Source organism: Chiloscyllium punctatum, chromosome 4 (genome assembly GCF_047496795.1).
Source record: "Chiloscyllium punctatum isolate Juve2018m chromosome 4, sChiPun1.3, whole genome shotgun sequence".
NCBI lineage: Eukaryota > Metazoa > Chordata > Chondrichthyes > Orectolobiformes > Hemiscylliidae > Chiloscyllium > Chiloscyllium punctatum.
In genome coordinates this window covers 9,340,288-9,350,887 of record NC_092742.1, presented here as the reverse complement: position 1 = coordinate 9,350,887, position 10,600 = coordinate 9,340,288, and positions in this window count along the sequence as shown.

Genomic DNA, 10,600 nt, shown 5'->3' with positions numbered 1-10,600 from the left:
TTCAGCCATTGGCCTTTCCTGTGCCTTGGTCCTTGCCGGGTGGTCTGTCCGGTTTCATTTCTTTGTTGAGACTTTGTAGTGATTGAATCAACTGAAACACGGCCATTTCAGAGGGCTGTTGAGAGTCACCACATTGTTGTGGGTCTGGAGTCACATGTAGGCCAGGCCAGGTAAGGATAGCAGTTTCCCCCCCTAAAGGACATGAGTGAACTCAATGGGTTTTTCCGACAATCGACAGTGGCTTCATCAATTGTCTCTTGGTTTCAGATTTCTTTTAATTGAATTCAAATTCCACTTTCTGCTGTGGCAGGATTCAAAGGCAGGTCTCTAGATTTTTTGGGGTTAATCATCTAGCAATAATACCACAAGGCCATCGCCTTCCCTACATCCCTGAATAAAGGGACACCAACTTACACCTGAGATGAGGGGGAATTTTTCTCTCAGAGGGTTGTGAGTCTTTGGAACTCCTTGCCACAGAGAGCTGTGAGGGCAGAGTCCTTGTCTATATTCAACGCTGAGAGAGAGAGAGAGAGAGAGTTTCTTGATCAGTCGGGGAGTCAAGGGAAAGGGCAGGAAAGTGGAGTGAGGAGTGTCAGATCAGCCCCGATTCTACTGAATGGTGGGACACACGCAACAGACTGAAGGGCCTACTCCTGCTCCTATCTTTATGGTCTTCTGGGTTAATCGATTGATAGAGTCATCGAGATGTACAGAATGGAACAGACCCTTTGGTCCAACTCACCCATGCTGACCAGATATCTTAAATTAATCTAGACTCTTTTGCCAACATTTGGCTTATATCCCCCTAAACCCTTCCTACTCATGTACCCATCCATATGCCTTTTAAGTGCTATAACGGTACCAGCCTCCACCACTTCCTCTGGCAGTTCCTTCCATACACACACCACCCTCTGAGTGAAAAGGTTCTCCTCTTAAATCTTTCCCCTCTCACCTTAAACCTATTCCTTCTAGTTTTGGACTCCCCCAATCCAGGGAAAAGGCCTCGGCTGTTCACCCATTCCATGCTCCACATGATTTTATAAACCACTGTAAGGTGCATGGGTAGGAAAGTTTAGAGGGATATGGGCCAAATGTAGAGAAATCGGAATGCAATCCGTTTAGGACTTTTGGTTGGCACAGACATGTTGGACTGAAGGGTCTGTTTCCGTGCTGTATAATTCTATGACTGTTCCTGATTGTCTGGGATTCTGATCATAACCTGCACTGAGCAACATCTGCCACTAGATGGAGGCTGGACAATGTAAATGCAGTTAAACATTGCTCAACACCCTGATCTTCCGTAATTACACCGGCACCACTCCCCACCTCTTCCTCCGCTACATTGATGACTGCATTGGCGCCACCCCGTGCTCCCGCGAGGAGGTTGAGCAATTCAGCAACTTCACCAACACATTCAACCCTGACCTTAAATTTACCTGGACCATCTCTGACACCTCGCTCCCCTTCCTGGACCTCTCCATCTCCATTAGTGACGATCGACTTGACACTGACATTTTTTACAAACCCACCAACTCCCATAGCTACCTGGATTACACCTCTTCCCACCCTATCTCTTGCAAAAATGCCATCCGTATTCCCAATTTCTCCGCCTCCGCCGTATCTGCTCCCAGGAGGACCAGTTCCACCACAGAACACACCAGATGGCCTCCTTCTTTAGAGACCGCAATTTCCCTTCCCACGTGGTTAAAGATGCCCTCCAACGCCCATCTCGTCCACATCCCGCACCTCCGCCCTCAGACCCCACCCCTCCAACCGTAACAAGGACAGAACGCCCCGGTGCTCACCTTCCACCCTACAAACCTTTGCATAAACCAAATCATCCACCGACATTTCCGCCACCTCCAAAAAGACCCCACCACCAGGGATATATTTCCCTCCCCATCCCTTTCCGACTTCCGCAAAGACCGTTCCCTCCGTGACTACCTGGTCAGGTCCACACCCCCCTACGACCCACCCTCCCATCCTGGCACTTTCCCCTGCCACCGCAGGAACTGTAAAACCTGTGCCCACACCTCCACCCTCACCTCTATCCAAGGCCCTAAAGGAGCCTTCCACATCCATCAAAGTTTTACCTGCACATCCACTAATATCATTTATTGTATCCGTTGCTCCCGATGTGGTCTCCTCTACATTGGGGAGACTGGGCGCCTCCTAGCAGAGCGCTTTAGGGAACATCTCCGAGACACCCGCACCAATCAACCAAACCGCCCCGTGGCCCAACATTTCAACTCCCCCTCCCACTCTGCCGAGGACATGGAGGTCCTGGGCCTCTTTCACCGCTGTTCCCTCACCACCAGACGCCTGGAGGAAGAACGCCTCATCTTCCGCGGAACACTTCAACCCAGGGCATCAATGTGGACTTCAACAGCTTCCTCATTTCCCCTTCCCCCACCTCATCCTCGTTTCAAACATCCAGCTCAGTAACTGTCTCCTTGACTTGTCCGGACTTGTCCTACCTGCCTATCTTCTTTTCCACCTATCCACTCCACCCTCTCCTCCTTGACCTATCACCTTCATCTCCTCCCCCACTCACCCATTGTACTCTATGCTACTCTCTCCCCACCCCCATCCTCCTCTAGCTTATCTCTCCAAGCTTCAGGCTCACTGCGTTTATTCCTGATGAAGGCTTTTGCCTGAAACATCGATTTCGCTGCTCGTTGGATGCTGCCTGAGCTGCTGTGCTCTTCCAGCACCACTAATCCAGTATTTGGTTTTCAGCATCTGCAGTTATTGTTTTTACCATTCCAGCATTCTCTGTCATGCCGGTGTTGGACTGGGGTGTACAAAGTTAAAAATCACACAACACCAGTTTATAGTCCAACAGGTTTAATTGGAAGCACACTAGCTTTCGGAGCGACAATCACCTGATGAAGGAGCATCGCTCCAAAAGCTAGTGTGCTTCCAATTAAACCTTTTGGACTATAACCTAGTGTTGTGTAATTTTTAGCATTCTCTGTGTACACTTACATTGATCTGAAGCAGCCAGTGGACAAAGTTAAGACTAGCACAACACCAGGTTCTAGTCCAACAGATTTATTCAGAAGCACTAGCTTTCAGAGCTCTGTTCCTCCATCATGTAACTAGTGTTGTTAAGTCTTTCATCTTTTAGAATGGGTTGCAGGTATTGATTAATTAAGGTGTAAATCCCAGAACTTCTTTCAAGTCACATTCTTAAGATAACATAAGATTTTCTTCAAAAAAAGTGACATCTCAGCTCAGACAATATATTAAAGGTGTGTTAAAAATCGCACATTACCAGGTAGTAGTCTACTTTGTGTGATTTTTAACTTTGTCCAACCCAGTCCAACACTGGCTTTACCACATAAAGGTGTGAGGTTAGAGTCGGTCTGTATCCTAATTTTGAGACAGACTGGTTCTATTTCCAAAGTAGCAATTGACATAATATATGGATTGTCTGCCTGCACTGACTATCTGCAGATTGTGTGCTTTTTGAGCAAAAATAGAATGTTTCTGCAAATACAATTCTGCAAATTGTATGTGTGTGCATGTATGTGAGGGAGAGAGAGAGTGTGTGTGTGTGAATGTGTGCATGTGAGTGTGCATGTGTGAGTGTGAGTGCACATTGAGAGAGTGTGTGTGTTGGTGTGTGCGTGCTCAGTGGAGTGTGTGCGTGAGTGTGACAGAGTATAAACCTGTGAGGTGTGTGTGTGTGTGTGTGCGTGTGTGAGAGAGAATGAGCGAGTGTTTCTGAGAGACAGCGTGTGTCTGAGAGAGAGTTTGCATGTCTGTGTAAGATTTAACAACAATCTAGGATTGTTCAATATATCGTTTTAATTGCTATAAATTCTGTGTCTTATGATCCTGCCCCACGAGTTACCTGACGAAGGAGCAGCGCTCTGAAAGCTAGTGCTTCCAACTAAACCTGTTGGACTGTAACCTGGTGTTGTGTGAGTTTTAACGTTATCCACACCAGTCCAACACTGACTCCTTCACATCAATGTAAATGTACACAGAGAATGCTGGAAAAACTCAGCAGATCTGGCAGCATCTGTAAACAGAGAAACAGAGCTAACGTTTCGAGTCCAGTGACCCTTCTTCACAACTGAAAGTGGTTGGAAATCAGGATTTACAAGCAAAATTGTTGAACAAACTTATTTGGGGATATGGGTCAAAGGCAGATATAGGGAGTTAGACCACAGATGACCCATGATCTCATTGAATCTCATTGAAAGCTTGAGGGGCTGAATGGCCTCCTCCTATTCTGTTGTTCCTCTGTTACGCTTTTTGACAGAGGGAGAGGACGGACAACAGGAACAGATGGTGTGGTGTTGCAGTACAGTAGGTGAGGAAGTTATTAATTGAAGAGAAAGAGAAATGGAGATGTAAAAATGGGTGTAATTTAAGGTGGGAAAGGAAGAAGATGGTTCCTTTCTACAGAGAACAACCTTATCTTATTTGTGTCTTGTTTACTTCACTATCTTTGCTTTTACTTTATTGAGTTTCTCCCACATCTCCTGTGTTTGTTTCTGATTTTCAGCATCTGCAGCACTTTTCTCTTATTTGAATGTGCAATGAGTGCATTTAAAAAAAAACTTGTATATTTTCTATCGCTTGTATTTAGTAATCTATTTTAGTTTGCCAATTCTTTCAGCTTGTAATGCACATGTTTATCGCAACATTTGAATTTAAACATCAGTTGTTCTGGGTGAGAACTATCTCAAGGATTTAACCAAAGGGTTTAACATGTATCTTATGGGAAACCTGGATTCACTTAAAGTCATTTCACTTAAGTTGTAATTTTCAGGAATGTAACTACAACTGAATATGAGGATATACTCTATGCGAAATAGAGACTGATTTGACTCACACAGAACAGGACATTGATAGGTTGGCTGAATGCACAGACTTGTGGCAAATGGAAGTTAGTGAAGGGAGGTTTGGAGTAATGCAGAAGGAATAATGCATGGCAGTATAGACTTTTCTTATTCATTCATGGTATGAGGGCATCACTGGCTGAGCCATGCCATTATTGCCCAACCTAATTACCCAGAGGGTAGTTAAGATTTAACCACATTGCTGTGGGTCTGCAGTCCCATGTAGCCCAGACCAGGTAAGGATGGCAGTTTCCTTCCCTAAAGGTGCTGCAGATGCACTGGTACTGTACCCAGCAATGCGTATGTCTCAATCCCTGAAGGTGGCAAGAGATGGATAGAGCTCTTAAAGATAGTGGAATCCAGGGTTAAGGGGATAAGGCAGGAACAGGATACTGATTGCAGATGATCAGCCATGATTGTAATGAATGGTCGTGCTGGCTCGATGGGCCGAATGGCCTACTCCTGCACCTATTGTCTATTGTCTATTCTAAGAGTCAAAAGGAAAGCATATGGCATCCTGGATTTCACAAATAGAAACGCTGAGTAACAAAATTAGATTAGATTCCCTACAGTGTGGAAACAGGCCCTTCGGCCCAACAAGTCCACACCGACCCTCCGAAGAGTAACCCACCCAGATCCATTCCCCTACAATTTACCCCTTCACCTAACACTGTGGGCAATTTAGCATGGCCAATTCACCTGACCTGCACATCTTTGGACTGTGGGAGGAAGCCCACGCAGACATGGGGAGAATGTGCAAACTCCACACAGACGGTTGCCCGAGGGGGGAATTGAGCCCGGGTCTCTGAGGCAGCAGTGCTAACCACTGAGCCACTGTGCCACCCAGCATGACTTTGGGGAAGTCACGCTGAACTTTTATAAAGATTCAAAATTGGCTTGTTCAGAGAAGGTAGTTGTGGAGAAGTGTTTTCTGACTGAAGGTCTGTGACCAGTGGTGCTCCACAAGGATCAGTGCTGGGCCCTTTGCTGTTTGCGATATATATGATTGATTTGGATGAAAATGTAGCTGGTCTGGTTAGTAAGTTTGCTGATGACATGAACATTGGTGGAGTTGTGGATAGTGAGGAAGGTCATCAAAGGATACAGCAGGATGTAGAGCAGTTGGAAAGTCGGGCAGAGAAATGGCAGATAGAGTTTAATCTGGACAAGTGTGACATGATGCATTGTGGGAGGTCAAATGCAAGAGGAAAGTACACAGTCAATGGCAGTACCATGTGGAACATTGATTTTAGAGGGATTTGACCATAGTGGCAACACAAGTAGATAACATGGTAAAGAAGCAATATGGCATATTGTTTTCATCGGCTGGGGCACTGAGCATAGAAGTTGGCAAGTCCTATCGCAGTTGTATAAGACTTTAGTGAGGCCACATTTGGGATATTGTGTGCAGTCGGGTCCCCACACTAAAGGAAGGATGTGGAGGCTTTGGAAAGGGTGCAGAAGAGGTTTAGGGGGAGTGTTGCCTGTATTGGAGTGCATTAGCTACAGGGAGAGGCTGGACAAACTTGGGTTGCTTTCAGTGGAGCTTCGGAGGCTCAAGGGTGACCACGTACAAGTGTATAAAATTATTGGAGACAGGGATAGGGTGGATAGTCAGTTTCTTCCAGAGTGGAAATGTCAAAGACTAGCAGGCATAAGTTTCACATGAGAGGGGGAAAGTTTAAAGGAGATGTGTGAAGTAGGTTTTGTTACACAGAGTGTGGTCGGTGCTTCCAGAGCAAGTAGAAGCAGATACAACAGCAATATATAAGAGGCATTTAGCCAGACACACAAACAGGCAGAAAATAGAGGGATACTGACCATGTACAGATAAGATGGGCTGAAGGATCTGTTACTGTGCCATACGTTCTTAAAGCTCTGCCTAGCTCCCAACTTGAGTATTGAGCTTTGGTCACTTCACTTGAGGAATGATGTGAGGGTCTTACTGAAGGTGATTTGCTAAATGAGTTCTAGAGATACAGGGTTAGTTACAGTCAGGCTGGGGTTATGTATCTTGAAGAAAGAAGATTGAGACAGAGCGAGTGGTGATTTCAGGGAAAACCTCTCCCACTAACTGACGCTATGAGGACATTGGGCAGGAGTCACAGGGGAAATGTGAGGATGAACCCTTTCAGGCAGTGTGTGGGAATGACCAGGATCTCACTGCCCACAAAGGCGGCAGAAGTGGAAATAGTTATGTCCAAAGGAAATTGGATAATCTCCTGAAGCAAATACCTTTTTAGTGCTTCTGGGATTGGGTAGAGATGGGTGTTCTTTGTCTAATTCATTTTTGGGAGCAGTGTCATTGACTTGGCCCAGCATTTATTACCCCCTCTGTAGTTGCCCCTTGAGAAGGTGGGGGTGAGCTGCCTTCTTGAACCACTGCAGTCCATGTCATAGAGTCATGGAGATGTACAGTATAGAAACAGACCCTTCAGTCCAACTTGTCCATGCCAACCAGATATCCCAACCCAATCTAGTCCCACCTGCCAGCACCCGGCCCATATCCCTCCAAACCCTTCCTATTCATATACCCATCCAAATGCCTCTTAAATGTTGCAATTGTACCAGTCTCCACCACTTCCTTTGGCAGCTCATTCCATACACGTACCACCCTCTGCGTGAAAAAGTTGCCCCATAGGTCTCTTTTATATTTTTCCCCTCTCACCCTTTAGTTCTGGACTTCCTGATCCCAGGGAAAAGACTTCGCCTATTTACCCTATCCATGCATGTGCTGTAGGTAGACCCACAATGCCCTTAGGGAGCGAATTCCGGATTCTGACCCAGCGACAGTGAAGGAACGGCAATATATTTCCAAGTCAGGATGGTGAGTGGCTCGGAGGGGAACTTGCAGAGGGCTGTATTCCCATGTATTTGTTGCCCTTGTCCTTCTAGATGGAAGTGGTCATGGGTTTGGAAGGTGCTGACTCAGGGTCTTTGGTGAGTTTCTGCAGTGCATCTTGTAGATGGTACACACTGCTGTTACTGAGCATCGGTAGTTGAGGGAGTTGATGTTTGTGGATGTGGTGCCAGTCAAGTGGTTGCTTTGTCCTGGATGGTGTCAAGCTTCTTGAGTGTTGTTGGAGCTGCACCCATCCAGGGAAGGGGGGAGTATTCCATCACACTCCTAACTCGTGCCTTGTTGATGGTAGGCAATCTTTGGGGAGTCAGGAGGTGAGTTACCCACCACAGTATCCGTAACCTCTGACCTGCTCCCATTACAATTGTGTTTATGTGGTGAGTTCAGTTGAGTTTCTGATCAGTGGTAACTCCCAGGATGTTGATAGTGAGGCCTTCAATAAAGATCAGAAGTCACACAACACCAGGTTTCAGTCCAACAGATTTATTCCGGAGCTCTGCTCCAAAATCTTGCAATTTCAAATAAACCCGTTTGACTGTAATCTGGTGTCATGTGACTTTGAACCTTGTCCACCCAAGTCCAACACTGGCATCTCCACCTCAATAATAGTATAATTGAATGTCAAGGTGTGCTGGTTGGATAGTCTCTTACTGGAGATGGTCATTGCCTGGCATTTGTGCAGCACAAATGTTTCTGACTGGATCAAATTGAGGGGTAAGAGTGTGCACCTGATGGACCAAATGGCTACCTTCTGTGCCATAAATGACCCAGTGGGGAAAGAGGTGGAGATTGGGAAAAAGCTCGAACACAGAGACCACATCTCCAATGCATCAGAAGAACATTTGCGTGCGCACGAATTGTTGTCGTTCATTGAAGACAAGTGGAGAGTACAGACGAGGCATCGCCAACTCCAATCCAAATGAAGGAATATTTAAAAATCTCAACTGGACCCACAGGCTCAGAGAGACTGTAAGAGAAAGAAAGGGTGGATTTAATGGGTTCACACAGGCAGGTGAGAAATCCCCAAGGAAGTACTTATGGACCACCTTGTCCAAACCTTTGAGGAAGGTTTTGGGATCAAGCGTCCATCTGCCCTTCCATCGACAAGTATCTATCCTGTTTGCTCTCTGTGTTATTGGTGAACTGGTGACAAACTCTTGCAGAGCTAAAGCCTAATATTCTCCTGAGTAAAGTCCACAGGAAAATTTCCACACATTAGAATTGATACCACACACTGTTTGCCTGAAATCTGCTTCAGTGCATTTTTGGGCAAGAGATCCAACCGATGAGGAACCGTTGGGCACGTTTCCTTAAAGTTGACCAATGAGACAATGCCAAAGATAATGATTTGGGGCTCTGAGTATCCTGATACAGCTGGACTATTGGTCAATCCTTATTTTTCCTCAAAACATCAAGCCACATATCTTCATTTTTTTTCCAATTCTCTTTCCAAAATTTGAGGAAGAGACATTGTTCAACAGGTTTAGTCGTCTTTGGAAGAAAGCACCATTTTATAGAACCCTGCTATGTGACTTCACAAAGTTACATTCTCATGACATCACACACCCTACCCATAATGCACTCTTTCTATTCATGATGTCAATGGTTTGAAGGGGTTTTGTTTTCAGGATGTCTACTCGTGTGAGACTATCAAATTACACTGATCAAGGGCTAAAGTGACGGTTGACAGAGACGTAAAAATTATGTCCACAGGTCAGTAACAGTTCATTGACCAGTCCTGAGAGCAGCGAGAAACCAACACAAGGAGGGACACGACTGAGGCAGAGTCGCACTGATGTAGGGACAGTACTGAGGGAGCACTGCACTGATCGAGGGACTGTACTGAGGGAGGCACTGCACTGATGGAGGGTCAGTACTGAGGGAGCGTTGCACTGATGGAGGGTCAGTACTGAGGGAGCTCTGCACTGATGGAGGGACAGTACTGAGGGAGTGCTGCACTGATAGAGGGACAGAACTGAGGGAGTGCCGCACTGATGGAGGAACAGTACGGAGGGAGCACTGCACTGATCGAGGAACAGTACTGAGGGAGCACTGCACTGATGGAGGGACAGTACTGAGGGAGTGCTGCACTGATAGAGGGACAGAACTGAGGGAGTGCCGCACTGATGGAGGAACAGTACGGAGGGAGCACTGCACTGATGGAGGGACAATACTGAGGGAGCACTGCACTGATGGAGGGACAGTACTGAGGGGGCACTGCACTGATGGAGGGACAGAACTGAGGGAGTGCCACACTGATGGAGGGACAGTACTGAGGGAGCGCAGCAATGATGGATGGACAGTACTGAGGGAGTGCAGCACTGATGGAGGGACAGTACTGAGGGAGCGCAGCACTGATAGAGGGACCGTACTAAGGGAGCGCTACACTGATCGAGGGACAGAACTGAGGGCATGCAGCACTGATGGAGGAACTGTACTGAGGGAGCACTGCACTGATGGAGTGTCAGTTCTGTGGGAGCACTGCACTGATCGAGGGATAGTACTGAGGGAACACTGCACTGATGGAGAGATAGTACTAAGGGAGCACTGTAATGATCGAGGGACAGTACTGAGGGAGCACTGCACTGATGGAGGGACAATACTGAGGGAGCACTGCACTGATGGAGGGACAATACTGAGGGAGTACTGCACTGATGGAGGGATAGTATAGAGGGTGCACTGCACTGATGGAGGGACAATACTGAGGGATTGCCACACTGATGGAGGGACAGTACTGAGGGAGCTCTGCACAGATGGAGGGACAGTACTGAGGGATTGCCACACTGATGGAGGGACAGTACTGAGGGAGCTCTGCACAGATGGAGGGACAGTACTGAGGGTGCACTACACTAATGGAGGGACAGTACTGAGGGAGTGCAGCACT